This window comes from Acinonyx jubatus, chromosome B2 (assembly GCF_027475565.1).
Source record: "Acinonyx jubatus isolate Ajub_Pintada_27869175 chromosome B2, VMU_Ajub_asm_v1.0, whole genome shotgun sequence".
NCBI lineage: Eukaryota > Metazoa > Chordata > Mammalia > Carnivora > Felidae > Acinonyx > Acinonyx jubatus.
The window spans coordinates 106,885,887-106,905,776 of NC_069385.1; the positions used below are offsets into that span (position 1 = coordinate 106,885,887).

Here is a 19,890-nt window from a genome sequence, read left to right on the forward strand (position 1 = left end):
ACTCACGTTATGGCACTGAACCCTCCCCACAGCTCTGTGAGGTACACAATGTCATTGACCCCCACACTGAGGACAACACACTGAAGCTAAGGGAAGTGACTTCCTCAAAGTTATAGACCGGGAACAGGTGGCCAGGACCTGGCCCCAGACCTGTGGGACTCGGCGGCCACAATCTCCTCCTCGTGCAGAAAATCAGGTTCATTCGTCATGCCGATTCTAACTGATTGGCCGTGCCCACCTGGAGGGCAATGGTGAAAAGGGGGCTTGATCAAGTATCAAAGACAGCCCTGGGGACAGAGGTGGGGATGGGGTGTGGAATGGGGAGGCTGACACATGCCACCTGTCTGCCATGCTTGACAACGGATTCCCCAATTGTCTTTGCCACTGATGCTCTAAGGAATGTTGGGCCAGTCGCTTTTTCTGTTTGTCAGGTAAGACCCTCATAAGTGAAAACCGGCAAAAGTACACAGCAAATATAAACATCTCCACCTCCAAAGGGTATTCCTTCCTACCAGTGCCACTTGAACTGGCAGAGCAAGAGGAAAAGAAAATTGAAACACTGGGTCCAAACTAGGCAAGACTGGAGGTGAGATTCAGAATCCTGAAAGTCCCGGTTTACCCCGCACACCCAGTTCCAGGCCCCAGAGGAACTCTCCTGTAAAAAGCATGCCCATTGCAGTGGGGAGAGGAGGCGAGGACAGCAGACAATCATCACAGGGACCACATCCCACCATCCCCTGAATGCACAGACTGTGTTTTCAGCTTGGACTTCAATTCTCCACTTCCTAAAGTAGGAAAAGCTCTGCTCCTCTCGGAGCAGACCCTGCCTCTGCGTCCAGCACTGAGCCAGAAAGACCCTGGGGGAAGGAAGAGTCGGATCCAGGCAGCAGCTGCCCCCGAGGCAGTATTAGTCGAAACCTGAGAAGCCTGGATATTCCCTCCAAAGGCTTAGCACCCCCATGTGATCCAACGGCCCATGTGATTCAAACCACCCAATGTCCCAAGACCCAGAATTTGAACCAGATCACCGAAGTACTAACCACTCAGTCAGCTCTAAGGGGGACAGCTAGGACAGGCCTAACACAATCCATACTAATATCTAGGATCCAAGCCCTAGGCTTTAGGCTCCAGCTATATCCTGCCAGGACGCATCCTTATGTTTGCCCTCTCTCCCTCTACAGTCCGACGGACACACTGAACTCCCCAGCATAGGCCTTTGCTGGTCATGCCCAGGGACTGGTTCCCGTCCCCGGAGGAAAATACAAGGGGCTTCCTGGCTGGGACAGAAGGTTACCTTAAAATCAAGACCCACTTTTGTGTGTGTCTTAGACCTTCTGCCCACAAGGCTTATCTGGGTTCCTGAATCCTCAGCTTGTCCAACTTACTGGTTCCTCAGGACTTCCTTGCTCATTACTGCCTACCTGTTCTGTGGCTTCATGTCCCACTCTTTCCTCAAGTACGTGTACATTTCTAGATCTCTACAAACACACAACAAATGTCTGCTGGGATAGCAGTCTTGTCTCTGTTTACCTTTCCAGTCTTATCTCTTACTCCACTTCATTAAGTCTACGATCCAGTCAAACTGGACCCTTTTCCATTTCCCGTACGACCCCCCATCTCCCCACCTTCGTGCCCTGGTTTACATGATTCCCTCAGGCCCTCAGTATCCCCACCCCCCATCCTATCTCATAGGAATCTTGGAATTCCTATCCCTGGAATTCTACGCAGCCTTTAAAACCTACTTCACAATCCCCCTCTGCTTCAAAGATTCTTCTCATGTTCTTGTTTTAGCCCAATAGGGACCTCTCCATCTGCACCTGGTTCTCCATCCGTATCTCTCAAGGCGTGTACACGCTGAGGACCTAGCATCCCCCTTATCACGCGACTAGCCTATGAATTCCTTGAGAACAGGCTCTGTCCTTCGTATCTTTAAATACACTGTCGCTCCTCTCAGAGCAACACATGGTAAGTATTTGTGTGTGTGTGTGTGTGTGTGTGTGTGTGTGTGTAAAAAGAGATGGGAATACCCTTACTGCACTCTATGTATGCCTTCTGGTTTCTGCCTATTCCAATTTGTGTCCCTTTTCCCCACTGGGCTCGTCTCATTAGCATCCACTATTTTTCATCCTATTAGAAATCATGATAGGCCAAAGGACGGTATTTCTTTAACAACAGGGGAACATTTCAATTGAAGTTTTTTTTTTTATAAAGTGATGACAGGCACACCTTCTCCCATTGGAGGTTCGGATCCAGTAACATCAGGAAACAAACTACTAAGTTCTATTTAACTGAAAAACTGACTCACTCTGAAAAGTATTTCTCTTGCTTTGTTTCTAGAGTTGAGCCTAAAACCGCGTACAAGAGACTTCACCCTATCCTGAGACAAAGCCCCTCATACAACTTCCGAATCCAAACGCGGTGTTACAGAAACTGGTTCCTCTGACGGTCTCAAGAGTTTTTCCATTCAAGCCTCGCACACGGAATTAACTCAAAACTTCTGCAAGAGAAATGTCCCTTTTAGAGTTTGATTTGGCATCAGTTTCAAAGAGCTGTTTGTATATTTTAGAATATGTAGAATTTTCCTTTGATTGAAACCTCTCTTTTAACAATGGACAAGAGATGATTTCTCTTCTGAGTGATTTAAACAAAAACAAACACATCTTAGTTACATAGAGCCTTGTTCTCAAAGTGGTTTTTTTTGAGAGAAATCAAACCCTACAGATTGTTAAGCATTTGGCAAAAGCCTTCAAACAGCCAAAGCCAAATAATAGTGAACTTTTTCCTTGTTGTAGGAGATAAACAAATACTAGAGCAAATCAGGGAGGGGGGGGCGGGGAAGATCTCCTTTCACTTTCTACTCCACTTGATAACACACACACACGCACACACACACACACACACACACACCCCCTTCAGAGGGGTTTCATCCTCCATGCATACTTCTGGTGCTATAGTCATAAAACTTGCCACAAATGGACATTTTCAACATCTGTTTGTGGCTGCTCCCAGACTCCCTGAATTTCTTTGGGATGTGAAGCCTTCTGTCTCCCAAGTGTAAACAGACATACCTAATTATTTATTAAGGTGTCTGAGAATAGCTACTTGTTTTGATGACCACCCCCTACACACACTAAAAAAAAAAAAAAAAAAAAAGAGTGAGCAAGCGGGCCTGGTCTGCTCTGTGTGCTGTGGGACAAACAGTAGCCCAGTGGTAGCTCCTTCTCAAACAATTCTCTGCCTGCCACGGACAAACCCCAGTCCGACTGTTCCCAGCCCGAGAATACAGTGTACCGAGTCTCTTCCAGATATGGACCAAAACAGCCGATGACTGGTCAAGAGAGATGACACTGTCACCAAGCCAGGGCAAAATCTATTCAGTTTCTTCATAAGGATTTAATTTCAGGGTAAAAGAGGAAAGAGCCAAGGAGGAGGAGATAATTTAAGGGTAGCTCTTTTTCTTCTTCAGATCACAAGGGGCCATCCATGTGCAGCAGTAACAGAAAAAATGTCAGCAGCCTATTAGAAATGTAGCAGGAGAAAACCATTCTAGAGCACTGGACTATCAGCCAGAGATTTGGGTTCTGGTCACAGCACTGTCCCAGGCGAGCAGGCAGCCATGAGGAGTCCCTTCCCCTCCCTGACCCACACGTTCCTTGTCAGTAAGAATGACAGAATTTAACTAAATCATCTCCCTGGGTTTCTAGCTCCAAAATTCTGATTCTGCTACATGTGAGGCAACCTGCAGAATTCCAAACATACCTTCAAAAGTTCTATTAGAAACACTGTTTCTCTAAAGAAAGGTGCCCATTCATTAAAAAATAGTATCTCAGGGTTTTTTTTTTAATTTTCTTAATGTTTATTTATTTTTGAGAGAGAGAGAGACAGAATGTGAGTGGGGAAGGGGCAGAGAGAGAGGGAGACACAGAATCCGAAGCAGGCTCCAGGTTCTGACCGTCAGCACAGAGCCCGACACAGGGCTCGAACTCACGAGCTGTGAGATCATGACCTGAGCTGAAGTCAAACGCTCAACCAACTGAGCCACCCAGGTGCCCCCTCAGGGTTGTTTTAAATGAGGTATATCCACCGCGCAAAAAATACCCAGGTTTTCTCTCCAGATAACAAATGTCAATTAGAAAATAGGGAATACTTTTACACACACACACACACACACACACACACACACACACACACGTAACTGTCAATGACAGTTTGCAATGGAGGCCTAAAGAAAATGGGAACACTTCTTACAAAAGCTTTTTCATCGTCAAATTGAGCAGTAAAGAGGGTTAAAATTAGCTTTAGGCTCACACATTTGATGAGAAATACGAAGTGAGCTATTTCTCTTTACCTCCTTGTTCTGGATTCGTCAAGTAAGTTGTTTTGATCTGAACTATCTGAAATTAAAACAAATTAACATTTTACATCAACCTTTCCAACTCTTGCAGGATAGGAGGTATAGTTATGCATAATTTAAGTAGCTTAGGTTTTCCTGTCCAACATATAAAAATACGTACTTTGAGGTTTTAAGATTTCATTAATATGTACATTTTTAATCTCTCGAATAAAATTGAGATTTATAAAATTAGGGGGTGGGCTGTTTCCACTGTTATTTCTGGCAGGAACTCAGTGAGTTTTACTTTATTTTGGGTACCCTGACCTGTATAAAGTATGAACGTCAGCAATTTAGTAAGGATTGCTGGTGTTATGTCCCCCAAGTGTAGGCTGGAAAGACCAATGCAATGGAACTCCCTCCCGGGATGATACCCAGCAGGCTCTGTAGCAAAGTCTGGTTCTGATATGGGGAGACTGTTAGGACAAAGCATAGTGAGGAAACACATTTGGAACCAAAAGACTTGGGGCTGAGCGTTGACTCTCCTGGTCTTTGACTATGTGACCTAGGTCTAGTCTCTGAATGTCTCAGATCCCCAATTTCCTACTGGCAAAATAGAGACTACAGTAGTATCTACACTCCAATGAGCTGTTAACAGTGATTAAACGAGACAATGTCTATGAAAAGTGTTTTCCACATACTTAAAATACTATCTGGATATTATTATCATTATTAATGCTAAGATTTTACTATCCCCTTTGGACTCAGTTGCTATAACTCACCCCATTTTCCATTTTCCTCAGCACCTAATTTGTCTTAGAATACATGGTGTTATATATATATATATATACACATACATACACACACACACACACACACACACACATACATATATCCAGAAGCTTTAATTTCTGACATCAAAAAAGCCCCTGTTATAGATGACCCGAGTGTCCTGAGTCTTTTCAACTTCCTTGCTCTCTGGAGTTCCCGAATTAGAGCAGTAGAAGAATTCAAGCTTCCCCCTGAGGATGCCTCCTCCTTCCTGGTGGTGTCTTTAGTTTTTCTTCACACGCTCCATGACACCTGCCCAAGTTTCCACCTCTCTCAGCTGACCCAGCCTTCAGGCCGGCATCCTATGAGACAGCAGCCCACCCTGTTGCTGGAATCCACCTGTCACCTAGCTACACTGGGCCACAGACCTCCTCACCTCCAGTGTGATGCTGCGGGTGAATCTGAAGTCCTAACTCTGAGTGTGTTTGTACAGATCTCTTTATTCATCCCGTTTCCCTCAATGCCAGCCTGCTTTTTATATGCGTTAGAGCTTACCTGCCACGTCTGTGGGCAGCTGAAGACCTTTACCTCAAGCATTGCATTTTACATAACCTAAGTGGTACAGCTGATGTGATTTTTATAAACTTCTAGGGGCGCCTGGGTGGCTCAGCTGGTTGAGCATCCGACTTCAGCTCAGGTCATGATCTCGCAGTCCGTGAGTTCGAGCCCCGTGTCAGGCTCTGTGCTGACAGCTCAGAGCCTGGAGCCTGCTTCAGATTCTGTGTCTCCCTCTTCTCTCTGCCCCTCCCCTGCTCACTCTCTCTCTCTCTCCCTCAAAAATAAATGTTAAAAAAACTATAAACTTCTGGAAAGATTGGTTTCCAACTTTTAACTAGAAGTTCTACTATTTATACATTGAGAGGTGACTTTGTTATTAAATGATGGCAAGAAGACCCTTGGGGGTGGAGTTCACTTTGGGGAAACAGTTTTTCTCTTTTAGGCACCAGGCAACCTGGCAAAGAAGAGCAGGAAAGTCACTTTCGCAGCTTAGCCATCTTCGGGGACCCAGGGAGCCGTGGCTTTGCACGCCCAAAGCTGGCACTTTGAATACTGGCTTGGGAAGCGTGTGCCCAGGCTGAAACGTAACCGTGGCTCCAGTTTTCTAGCCCTAAGGTCCTAGTTTTGTCTAGTCACCAGTTCTGTGATCTGCAATATTATACTGCAGTGTGGTAGTGAAAAAGAACAGTACCCGAGGCTTAATTAAGCATGAGCATGATCAAGACCACCCCTCAACTGAAGAAGAAGAAAATTAATTACACACATTGGTACCATAGGGATTTAGAACTCCTGGCTCCTGGGGAGAAAACACCCCTCTTTCTAGTAGAGTACGCTGTTCTTAAAGTTTACTGCTTTCACAGTGACTTTTCCTTTCCCCCCAGTGGCTTGTTACCTGTTGTTTCTCAATCTAGATTTGCCTCCTCCTTACACTGAAACTTTGGCTTCTGTTCTCCTTTACTGTTCCATTCCTAATGACAAAGCTGGGGAGAAGGTTTAAAAACTAGGTTTGAGCGCCAAAGAAACAGCCAACCTATTACCCAGAATTCCAATCTGTAAAGTTCTCAGAGCCCTTGGACTTCTGATAACATCTCCCATGTTATGAGAGGCTGATCTTGTTTTGAGTCCTCTGAGCTTCTAAAACCCAAGATGGATCCCTCAAATACATTTTAAGTAGATTGGGTCACTGCTCCTAAGACCTGGATTTTACCACTTTCCTTCTTTTCTTGAAAAATAGCGATGTGAGTTTTCAGCATGCGGACCTCTGCGCCTCGGATTCCAAGAAGCAGCAGATGTCCACGGAGAGTCAGGCTTTTGTTGCTTTTCAAACAGGAAATGTACAGAATTGCTCTTATCTTCACAAGATCTTGAAGCTAACTTCTAGAGTCCCTAATTGAAGGTTGGGGGTGGGGGTGGGGGTGAGGCTATCTCTTTTTAAGGCACAGGGCACCGGGAAAGAATCCCGGAAGGGCGCGACAGCTGACTGCAACACATAGACTAATTGGCTCGGCTATTTAAAGCTTCCTCCTTCACCCTCAGTGTGTATTTAGCACATTCTACTGATTCAAGTTCTTTCCAATTTAAGATACGCCCCCGTTTCTCAATCCTCTGGGAAGAAGCTGTTCTAGGTGGTTTTCTCATTCACAGGGAGGACAAGCACTCGCGCCTCCCCTGGCTTTACTTTGCTCATATGGCAAGATATTAGCTGGCCAGCCAGACGTGACTCACCCCCCGCACCTGCTCAGGGGTCTCCTCGCTGCAGGACTGTTGCTGCACGCTTCTGGGTATAAGCACCTGCATAGCCAGCTTGGTCACACCAGTGTGGTGATTTTCATTTTATTCTTTTTTTTTCTTTTTCATGTTTATTCATTTTTGAGAGATAGAGACAGAGCGTGAGTGGAGGAGGGGCAGAGAGAGAGAGAGAGAGAGAGAGGGAGACACAGAATCTGAAACAGGCTCCAGGCTCTGAGCTGTCAGCACAGAGCCTGATGTGGGGCTGGAACCCACAGACCACGAGATCATGACCTGAGCCGAAGTCGGACGCTCAACCGACTGAACCACCCAGGCGCCCCGCATTTCATTCCATCTTAAAGGAGTAAAAGGAATGGGTGTGCATCAAAGCTATCAAAGACATTGAAAACATACTACCTATACTTGAAGAGGGTGAGAAGAACATACAGTGCCGGTGGTTCCCCCAAATTAATCTAATCATTGTGCTTCACTGCACTGAAATCTGTGTTTGCACAGTGCCAAGGAAGGGGAGCTCCTGGAAATAATCAGATTAATGTGTCAATGAAAACAACCGAACCAAGCATTTCAGCTCTCTAAATGGATTTCTGGCCTGAATTTTCCAGGTTGGTGGTTTTGTATTCACCCAATAACTCAAGCAATTCCTGAATTACCACTTCGCTCTGGGGTGTATGAACAATGTCTAAAGGTTAACTAAAATTTTATAAGATGTAGTATTATTCCTTTTAAAGTAGACCAACAGCTGGGGACAAGCACGGCTAACACATTTTCATGATCCAGGCAAAATACCCGCTCCCGTCCAGAGTGTCTCTGTCCTCACCACTTTCAGGCAAGCGGAAGCCACCTTCCTCCCACCAGGGTGACTGCCACCGCCTCCCAAAAACACTGCTGCTTCCTCCCCCATACTCTTACATAGCTCTCCCCCCAACAGCCAGAGTGACATTTTGAAACTAGAAATCCATTTATATCACGATTCCGCTTAAGATCTGCCCATGGCAGGAGCGCGCCTGGATGGCTCAGTCTTGATTTCGGCTCAGGTCATGATCTCACAGTTCATGAGTTCGAGCCCTATGTCGGGCTCCGCACTGACAGCACAGAGCCAGCTTGAGATTCTTCCATTCTCTCTCTCTCTCTCTCTCTCTGCCCCTTCCCTGCTCTCTCTCTCCAAATAAATAAATAAGCTTTAAAAAAACATTAAAAAAAAAAAAAAAAGGATCTGCCTATGGCTCATGGCTGCTCGGACCAGCAAACCCAAACCTTTGCTCCTGACCAGCAGAGGCCCAGCATGACCCGGAGTAGCAATCTCTCTGATTTCATCTCATCTTCTACCCACTCCAGCCACCAGACATTCTTCTCCCCACCTCAGGGCCCTTGCTCTGGCCTTCTCTGCTGTCTGCAGTAAGCTTCCTCATAACAATACCCTATTTTACTTTCTTTACAGCACATATCCCTAGGTAATATTTTCTCATTTTCAATTGCCTACCCTTCCCCAATAATAGCTAACATGTATTACCAGGCATTATTCTAAGAGCTTTATCCTTTTGTCCTCATAACAACCTTCTGAAGTTAGTGGTATTGTTGTTGTTGTTGTTATTATTATTATTATTAGCCCATTTCACGGATGAGGAAATTGTGGTACAGACAAGCTAAGTAATAGTCCCAAGATCACATAGCAAGTGAGTCAAAAAGCCCAGATTGAAACCCACAGAGTCTGGCTCCAAAGACTGTTTAATGACTATATCATATGTCAGCAGAGAAAGTTCCCTGAGCTTTTCTGTCTTACCCATCACTGTATCTCTGGTGACCGGAACAGTCTCAATCAACGAGTGGATTTAATGTTGACAATAATTTGTATTAATGAAGACTTTTATCATGTGGTCATAAAGTACTATGATAGCAATGTTTCACTAAAAGGAACTTCTTGTTATAATTCTAATAATATTTTTTCTAACTATATTATTTCTTTAATATAGAAAGTCTGGTTCTCACATCCCATTTAGCCTATTATTAATAGAGTTCACCTGTTCTTTTGTTTTCATAACTGTTAGCGGGTAAGATTCTGAGTTCTCCAGTAAGATAAATTGTATTTCATTATAACCAACCCGAGGTTAGATAAGTCACATAAAACCATGCAAAGGTATATAAAATGTCAATCATTTTTTTTTTAATTTTAATAAAGCTGTGGTTTCAAAATCTCTCTGCAGACTCAGACACATATGCAAGCGTAAGAGGCTTCACGTTAAATACAAAGTCACCTGTGGTCAAGTGTCAAGGTCTTTGGCACTAATTCACCTGATCCTAGATTGTTTCTCAACAGAATCAACTGAAACACAAGACAAACTTTTCTTGACACCTACAGTAGTTATTCCTACTAATTTAGTTCATAACCCAAGTACTATGCTAGCTTTTATTTTTGTTATGGGTGGCGGTATGTAGATTTTTGATCTGCTGATTCCTAAATGTTTCTGAGAGAAAACCCACCCCTTCGGGACTTATTTTAGAATCACAGACATTCAGAGCTTTATGATGCACCCTGGAGCGTATCTAGCCCAACTCGCTCATTTCACACACAAGGAACCTAAGACCCATAGAAAACTTAAGTGAGCTGCTCAAAACTCAGGTTCCTCAATTTCCAGCAAAGCGCTGTTTCCAGCATGTTGCAAGTGATGCTATGAGTGTTTGATCACTGTGCTATATGCCTGGGCCTCGGAAGGAGTATTTTCTAATAAACCAAACCAATGCAACACAATTTTATTGAGCAGCTGCTATTTTTTTTAATGTTTTTATTTATTTTTGAGACAGAGAGAGACAGAGCATGAGCAGGGGAAGGGCACAGAGAGAGAGGGAGACACAGAATTCGAAGCAAGCTCCAGGCTCTGAGCTATCAGCAGAGAGCCTGACGCGGGGCTCGAACTCACGGACTGTGAGATCATGACCTGAGCTGAAGTCGGACGCTTAACCGACTGAGCCACCCAGGCACCCCAAGCAGCTGCTATTTTATCAGTGTTGGGTTCAATCCAATTTTGGGGGTGTATGTCCCAATTTAAATGCTCTAATCATCTGCTGGATTAAACAGGTCATCTGAGGTTTTACTAACCCTTCCAAGGTTAATCCAACTATTAACCCAACAGTATCGTTACGCACTTGAACATCAATGATCACTGAGCACCATTTAGGACAGAGATTGTTAAGAGTAGATCAAAAAATCCAACTGTACGTAATCTACAAGAAGCCCGCTTTAGATACAAAGGCACAAAGAGATTACATAAAGCAGCAGGAACTCCCATTCATTGCTGCTTTGGAATGCAACATGGCACAGCCACTTTGGGAAACGGTTTGGCAGCTTCTTACAAAAGTAAATACACTCTTACCACGTGATCCAGCAACTGCACTCCTTGGCATTCACCCAATGAAGCTGAAAAGTTATGTCCACATAAAACGTATACACAGACGTTTATAGGTTATAAGGTACTCACACTATCTATCCATGAAGTGCTAAAGTGTTAGTGACGGTAGACTGGGAGTAGTGGTAAATGTATAGTGCAAACTCGGATAACCATGAAACGAGGGTAAAGAGAGAAGCATAACTGATATGCTAGGAAAGGAGAGATAATAGAATCATATAAAACACTGAACTAAAACCACGAAAGGTAGAAAAAGAGTGGAAGAGGGGCACCTGGGTGGCTCAGTCGGTTAAGCATCCGACTCTGTTTCGGCTCAGGTCATGATCTCAACGGTTCATGAGTTTGAGCCCCGCATCAGGCTCTATGCTGTCTGTGTGGAGGCTTCCCGGGATTCTCTCTCTCCCTCTTTCTCTGCCGCTCCCCTGTGCTCTCTCTCTCTCAATCAAAATAAATAAATAACTTTAAAAAAGAAAAAAAAAGAAAAAGAGTGAAAGACAAGAAATAGGATAAAAAACAGGGCAATAATAAAAAATAGAAACAAATATGATAGATAGTAATCCAACCATGTCAATCCAACACTTTGAATGTCAGTGGTCTAAATGCCCCAATTAAAAGACAGAGATTGTCAGAGCAGACCAAAAAACAAGACACTAGTAAATGCTTCAAAGGTACAGTACCTGTGACACCTACGAACTTGTAAGGTCAGAAAAATAACTTTCTGTTGTTTCTGTTATTTCTGTTGTTAACTGCCCAGAAGGCCAATCTCTTTCTTTTCCAGAATCTTTCAGGTCGACTCTCCACTGTACCCTTAAGCAAAACTGAGCATGTATTGTTTTCCTAAGGTATAGTTTGGAAGCTTACAGGTTTGTTTTTTTTTTAATGATGAGTACCACAACACTATTATCAGACTTTTTCCTCTTTTCCGAGCCTATTTTAATTCCTTCTGTGGCTTTTGTTTAGAAAGGGTTCTTCTTAATTATGTATGGATTTAATGTGACCACATCAATGGGTTTATTATTGATTTATCATGAATCACTGCTCTCCTTGGCACAGGGTGGAGTGTTTATAAGTATTATTATATTTGTTATTATTATTCCATTAACTATGGCATTATCACGAATTACAACAGGGAGCTGGAACAGCGTCCATTTTGATCAGAGAGAGAGCGGTGAACTCTGGATATAGAACCATCAGTCTTGTTCCAGTCTGCCATGCTTGACTGCATTTCTAAGTTTATCACTCAAGGCCCAAGTCCCTCTGGAAAAGATGACACCTTCCTGCATAAGAAATCCTTTGAGATATTCAGGGACACTGGTACCTACGCAGAATTTTATTGACGTGACTGTCATGGATTGGAGATTCATGAATTTCGTGAGAGTCACGTAAAAAAAAAAAAAAAAAAAAAAAAAAAAATTAGACGGTAGTACCGTCAAATGGGATCCGAGATTTACCTCGAACCAATTCTGACCCAATTGAATAATATATCCTGCCTACTCATTTTTTAAGAAAACAAAGAAAAAGGGAGACTGAAAAGGACTTTGAACTGTTCAAAATAAAATGCTGTCTAAAAAGGACTGTGAATAACTCAAAGTGCTGTCATTTGAAAATAAATAAATAAAATAAATACATAAATACATAAATAAATAAAGTGCTGTCATTTGTATTTTATCCTATAGGGTTTTTTTTTTTCTTTCCCCCATGGGTCACTAGGAATGATTCCTATAGGTTTTTTAATTATATGTCAACTTTTTACTTGTTTAGTCACCTCTTTCAATGATACCTTTCTAAGTTTCCCCTCGTAACTATTTCTACATATTAATAAATATAAAACCAAACTTAAAATAATCATGCAGCGTCTCTTTCCCCTTTCCACCAGCAGTGATCAATGCAGATTTCCTGAGAAATCAACGCTGACTGAAGTAACAAAATAATAGTAGGTCATGGGGGGGGGGGGGAGCGGTTTCAGTGGGGCCTGTTTTTCCTGAGAGAAGTTAAAGCGGTAGTTTGGCTAATATTAACTAACATCCCAAATACTAGACCTGTCAAGAATATTTACATGTATATTCATTCTCAATGTAGCGAACAGGTGAATACATACATATATGTATGTTACAGCGTAAGACTAACAATGTTGCTTCACTTTAAAAGAGATAGTAGGGGTGCCTGGGGGGCTCAGTTGGTTAAGCATCTGACTCTTAGGTTTCGGCTCAGGTCACGATCTCACAGTTTGGGACACGGTGCCCCACGTCAGGCTCCACACCGATAGTGTGGAGCCTGACTGGGATTCTCTCTCTCTCCCTCTCTCTGCCCTTCCCCCATTCTCTCTCTCTCTCTCTCTCAATAAATTTAACAAGTAAATACAGTAAGAGACAGTAAAAATTCTATAATATAAACACATGCTAGGACCGTGTTTGTGCATACGAAATATGAAATTAAGAAATGGCAGTTGTCAGGGCCAAAACATAACAGACTCTTAAATATGGAGAACAAACAGAGGGTTCCTGGAGGGGTTGTGGTGGGGGCGGGGGGAGGATGGGTTAAATGGGTAAGGGGCATTAAGGAATCTACTCCTGAAATCATGGTTGCACTATATGCTAACTAACTTGGATGTAAATTAAAAAAATAAATTTAAATTGTCATTAGTCTCCTACCAATCCCACTTCTAGACCTATTAGCAATTCCTAACAACAGTTACGGTGTAAGCAACCCGAAAGCAGGGAGCACTATTGGACAGACCCTTCGGCCATGAGCAAGTACTCCCCATACAGGCAGACCACAAGACTAGGCTCACAGTCAGATAGCAAAGGATTCGCAGGCCAGGTCCTCGGCCTAAGGGAACTTCCACTCTAGCCAGGAAAAGACAAGATTTTTTTTTTCTTTTTTTTTAAAAAGACAGCTTTTCTTTTTTTAAACGTTTATTTATTTTTGAGACAGAGAGAGACAGAATATGAATGGGGGAAGGTCAGAGAGAGGGAGACACAGAATCTGAAACAGGCTCCAGGCTCTGAGCTGTCAGCACAGAGCCCGACGTGGGGCTCGAACTCACGGACCGCGAGATCGTGACCCGAGCCGAAGTCGGCCGCTCAACCGACTGAGCCACCCAGGCGCCCCAAGATGAGATTTTTTATATATTCTTGCCACATCTTAAGAAATGTTATGAAACCACACATGCCAACGAGTGGAATTTTCTTTCTCCAGCTGAAAATGTAATTGTTGAAGTGATTCAGAGTGAAAGTAGAATCTAGCAGAATGGAATTATTTTTTTTTTTAATTTCCCAAGGAGAGGCCTTAAGTTGCTCATGCGGTAGGGCAAAAGAGATGGCCTGTCACTAAACTCCTGAGCATTTTTGCACATTCTGGCATCTACCGGAGCTGGCGTCACAATGTAACTGGGTCGTATGTGTATTACGTCATCTCCTAAGCACGGATGATGTCTTCAGTTTTGCTTCTGTGTGTTGCCTGCCTGAGCACACGATAATTATGTACCAAGTGTCTGCTGAGCAGACTTGAAATGACTGACATAAACTGAAGAAAGACATCCCAGGCTGGAGGGAATGCAAGAGGCTATCTGTTGTATATTGGGTGAGGTTATAAAAACCCCAAAAGGTCATCCCAGGCAGGAATGAAGTAACAATCAAGTTAAGACGTGAATAAGGTAAGAATGAAGTAAGATAAAACTGAACAGGAGTGACTATATATGATCAGACTTGGATCTGAAAAACAAAACAAACAACGACAAAAAACAACAAACAACAAACCAAAACAACCGTGAAAGGAAAACAATGGGAGCAATGCAGTTTGACAAAAAAATGGCAAACATGAGAGAATAATGTAACGTGGTCACCAAAGCACTGAGGCCACCTCTGCTGAGGCTGACAGAGGCCACAATAAGGGAGTTTGGTTCTGGGCACCAGGCATAAAGAGGGACGCTGACAAACTCTGGCGTGCCCAGAGACCACTGACCAGGACAGTGAGGTGACATGAAACCCTATCACACAGCAAGGGCTTAAAGAGGGAGGAGGATGGGAGAACGAAGGTCGGTCTGGAGAAAGGTAAGACTTTGTGAGAAATGCTGTCACAAAACCGGATCTTTTGCTTTGAGCTTCAATTTACAGCTTAGTTGATAGAATTTCTATTATTTTCTCAGAAAAGACTTTGACACTTTACTGCATGATGGCTAGAATGAATGTCAGACTCTAAATTAGAAATCAAAAATTCTACTTGATCATTTGGTTTCAAGCTGGAACGAAAGTATGTTTTGGCATTATTACCAACTGTTAGCGGCAAGTTCTGGAAACAGATGCAGTCTTGCTATGTGTTCTAAATATGAAACACATTGCAGAAAGGCTTGGAGATAAAAATATATACTGCTTATGCACACTCATACTGTGCTATTTCCTGTCCTTATCAGCAATAAAAGTCCCTCTTGTTTCACCCTTTCTTTGTTGTTCCAGGTGAACAAAATCTTTCTTCTTTTTCCCTTTCTTCTATCCTTATTTCTTCTACATGTCTATCTTCCTGTAGTTTTCTATCTTCTTTCCCACTACTATTTGTCTCATTAAAGATTTACTGAGCACATACTATATGCCCAAAACTGTGCTGGGTTATAAGAGTTCAAGAATATGTACAACACAGTCACGGTCCTTGACAGTGAGACGCTTACCTCCTATAGAAGGGGAAAGGCATGGACGCAGATTATCGTGCTAAAGGAAGGGGGGCACACATTAGAGGTGTGTCCAAAGCAGGGAGATGAGAAATGGACGGGTGTAGGGAGAGTAATAAACTTGGAGGAAAGTGATGGTTGGGGAAGGGATTCCTTCTAGGAAAGAGGTGGCTGACAAAGATGGGCGGGGCCTTGGCGGAGAAAAGGGCTAGTGTGGAGTGGGAAACAGTGCAGCTTACTTAAGGACCGCCAGGCATTCTTAGAGAAAAGGAGCATCCTTTACCTAGGCAGAGCTGAGTATCTGGGGAGGCAGTGAAGTAGCCAGATAAATGGGTTTTTTGTTTTTTTTTTTCAGTTGGGTCTCTCCCGTTCTTGAATTGTTAAGAATCATCACCTAAATGTAAATGTTTGGTAAGCTGTCTATGGATAAAACTAAAGAAAAATCTTAATTAAAAAAAAAAATGGACCAAAGGGATGGACAACCATAATCGTGTTTCCCCAGGAAGGAATGGATGAAATGCTTTCTAAAAAAAGAAATCTCACTGACGAAGTCAGTGACAAAACAAATTGGGATGGGGGTATTCCAGGTGCTGCGAGAGTGGCTTTGAGGTTTTAAAAAGTACAACAACGTCCTCACAATAGAACAGTACCCAGCGGTGAAAAGAAGTGACTTATCGGGTCATGACAAGATATTGAGGGGCCTTAAAGGCACATGGTTAAGTAAGTGAAAGAAGCCAGTCTGAAAGTCGGGCTACAGATTGCATGATTCCAATTATACGACATTCTGGAAAAGGCAAAAGTAGAGAGACAGGAAAAAGATGACTTCCAGGGGCCATGGGAGCAGGTAGGTAGGTATAGACAGGTAGAGCCCAGGGGATTTTTAGGGCAATGAAACTATTCTGAATGACCCTATAGTGCTGCATACATGGCATTGTGTATTTGAAAAAAAAACCCACAGAAGTGCACAATGCTGAGAGTTAACATAACATAAACCATGCACTTCAGTTAAGAATAACGTATCGATATTGGTGTATCAGTTGTAACAAATGCACCACACAAATGCAAGATGTGACTAATAAGACAAAATGGCGGTTGGGGGGGTGGGGGTGGCTATATCCCCGCTCTACTTTATGCTTAATTTTTCAGTAAATCTAAAACTGCTCTAAAAAAATAAAGTATCCATTCTAAAACGTGTATAGGAGAGATCAAAATAAAAATAGTACGTTTCTACTGTTTGGAAGCTAAGGACACAACTTCCTTTCTCCACCGGCAGTTATCAGGTAAGGCAAGCTTTCTTTGCTAGAAGTCCTAAGAACAACAAATCCCTGGGCAGACATTAACTCACTCCTTGCAGAAAATTCTGAGATGTGTGGACGGACACTTTGTTCACAGGGGCCGACAGAGGCACAATGAATTCACTGACGGACATATCTGAGAATAACACGAAGAATCTTCAGTGACAATGAAACTAAAAGTCTGGCTTCCTCAGTTAAACTGCCTCCACCCTCTTCTCGGATCCCACTGAACCACAGAAGCCACCGTGTCACTAAAAAATTACCTCCAGTACTTTTGGTGAAGTGAGGTTCAAGCTCCCAAGTTTTCTTCTACAAAAAAGAAAGGGATTGTAGCAAACCTTTCAATAGCATCTGTAGCCACATCTTTGCCATCCCTGCATACCCATGAGTCCCTTATGAGTCCCTTCGTCACTAAAGCTTTTCCTCACGTGTGGGTGGGGGTACATGTATCGAGAACAGACCCTCGGGAAAACAGCTATCAAGAACCACGTATAAAATCGGAGTCAAGCCACGCACGCAAGTTTCATTCTGAGCTTTGGTACCTCTGTCTACCTACAATTTAACAGTAAATATCATATAACCAAGTTCAGTCGGTTCTGTGGGCCGGGCCAACTCCCCCCCACTCATCTAGTCAGAATGGAAACCACTTCTTCGGTCCCCGGCACCAGTAACTCAGAACCCGTCGTCAACTGAGGTCCAGGTCTGCCCTGAACCTGGGCCCACGGTGATCAGATAAAGACATCATCGGCTCGTGTCGGAAAGACAGCCCGTCTTGCGAGAAAGCAAGGTGAATTTCAACTTACAGACTGCAAAAATAACCCAACCAATCACGGTCGAATTAACAGAGAATACTGACCAACATTCCACCGGTAACACAGGGCTTGCCTTTGTTTAGGGTCTATTAAATTTAATAACTTCCCCCTCTGTGGCTTTAAACAGAGAACTTCTTCAAAATAAGAGTGGCTCTTATTAAACTTAATTACTTGCCCGTGGCTGCTGTGGCAGATGTGTGTCTACCAAACAGGTGGCTCTTAATAAAGGAATGGTTCTGTAGTAAAAAGTAGATGTTCTAGTGTTTTATTATAGTCGCCTTAACTTTCTGCTTTATTAGTATTAATTGCTGGAGTTTTTCTTTTAACCTCTCTTAAGGCGTCACTCCCTCCTGTGAGTTAAGAGTGGTCCCGAGAAAATAAATGTCCACGTATACTTGGCACATTACTGAAGCCTCTGGTTTCAACACCGGACTCAGGGGACTTGATAGAAACTCGGTTATAAGGGACATTTAAAAACGAACTGCATCAAACACTGCCGGGTTTGAAATTACATGAAACCACCCTCCCAACAGACCTTGAATGATAAAATGGGGTTTTTCCACTGGCAATGTCTAGATTTTGTGGTAGTAATAAAATAATTTTTAGTAGCTTTATTTATTAGACTAACGCCTATTCTGCTGACCTTTGGAAATATTATAGTTTAGCGACTGAGAGTCATAAAAACAGAGACATCCTTAATAGTCTTGTGCAGTTGATTAAGTGGAATTTTTTGATATTTAAATATTTTGAAAGAAGAAATTCAAGACCATTTGATGAAAAAAACACACAAAAAAATATGTAACCCTCAAAAAGATTACAGTTTCTAACTCTGTCTTATGTAAAAAAAAAAAAAAATCCTATGAATGGAGATAAAAAATCCATACAATCTGCACTGGCCTCTCCCAGAGTAACTGAGGCAGAAAACACGTATGGCCCTTCCCTGCATCTCTAATTCATGTACCTTAACTGTCTTAAGAGATCTCCCAAAAGCATCGGAGAGGTCCATGGGCACAGCGACCAAGATCATAGAAAAATGCTTGTATTAACCTTTTCCACTTCGTGTATGCCAAAGAGTGGTACAGACTTGGGTTAATCGAAGCTACTTTACTCAGATGGATGGGACAGGGGAGGAGTCGTCATCTCCTTCAGGACACTAACAACAGCTCGTACTCCGACCCACAAGTCCAAGAATCAGACTCAATAAACGGTCGTGTTTCTTTTCCTAGTAGGATAATTACCTAAAATACATTTTGAAAAGTCTGTAATTATTTATTTACATGGTATTTCGTGATAACCTGCAGAAAAGCAATGACAATCTTTGTGCCAAGCCTCACAAATGTTTTGAACATCACAAATGCCATGGGTGAGAAAATTCTTGCAATGATAAAGACAATGGTCTGGGTTATCATCAGGCTTACTTGTCCTTGTCTTGCCATACTTGACTCTTTGATAGAATTGGAGTGAATTTTCTGTATAGTGAATATTCTTTTAGGATCACACAAGATGAAATGAGATAATGTACGAAATCCCTCAGGGGTGAAGGATGCTACTTAAACACAGATTGTTGTGTGAGAAGAAGTATGGGAGGGGAGGGGAATCAACCCCTAGAGGGTTTCTCTCACACTGTAATGTCTCCAGACTGGTTGCTGATAAGCAGCATTTGATTTTTATAATTCACTTGAATATGAACTAAGCTCATTACAATAAGGTAAGCCCTATTAGTCAATTACAGGACAATAACTTATTGTTTGGTCAAAAACCTATGACTGCTGCTATTGTTTTTGTTATAATATTGAAGGCTACTCCAGGTTAAGGAAGTATCTCCTGAATCTTTGTATTGTGCCTATGAACTTCCAGACATATGGCTTTCCATCTTCACTTGCAGGTTGTAAGGAGTGTGGGTAACACACCTTCACCATCGTATTTTTATTTATATTTGGCTTCCATGAGGGTGACTGCAGGGGAAATGCGATATAGCATCACTGTCATCACTGGAATTCATTAAGTTCTAGTATAAATGTAGCTATACTTGAAAAATTACTCAGAAGGAAGGATACCAAAAAAAGAAGTTGTAAAATTGGATTCTCTAACGATCTTTAAGTATATTAAATGAGGATCTTTCTTTGGAATGGTCTTGTAGGATGCAATGGAATTTCTTTAGGAACAGTTCTTTCTGAAAGATCTTTCTAGTTGCTTTTATTCCTACGATTCCTTGGAAAAGAACATGATCATTCCATTCTCCGATATTAGAATAGTTATTTTCTCTTAGTGCGTGATTGGCCTTTTGTGAATGGCTCACAACTGCTTTTAG

At 42.6% G+C, this 19,890-nt stretch overlaps 1 protein-coding gene and 1 long non-coding RNA gene across 12 annotated transcripts in view; one reads left to right on the forward strand and one right to left on the reverse strand.

Annotated features, from left to right (window-relative positions):
* The window catches only part of RUNX2 (RUNX family transcription factor 2), a 325,283-nt gene that overhangs the window by 117,129 nt on the left and 188,264 nt on the right, over positions 1 to 19,890 (reverse strand). The gene's annotated exons all lie outside the window — the stretch shown is intronic.
* On the forward strand, positions 1,765 to 2,616 carry LOC106974007 (uncharacterized). Its single transcript, XR_001430081.3, has 2 exons — positions 1,765 to 1,965; positions 2,338 to 2,616. It is a non-coding gene; the product is annotated as an uncharacterized LOC106974007 (long non-coding RNA).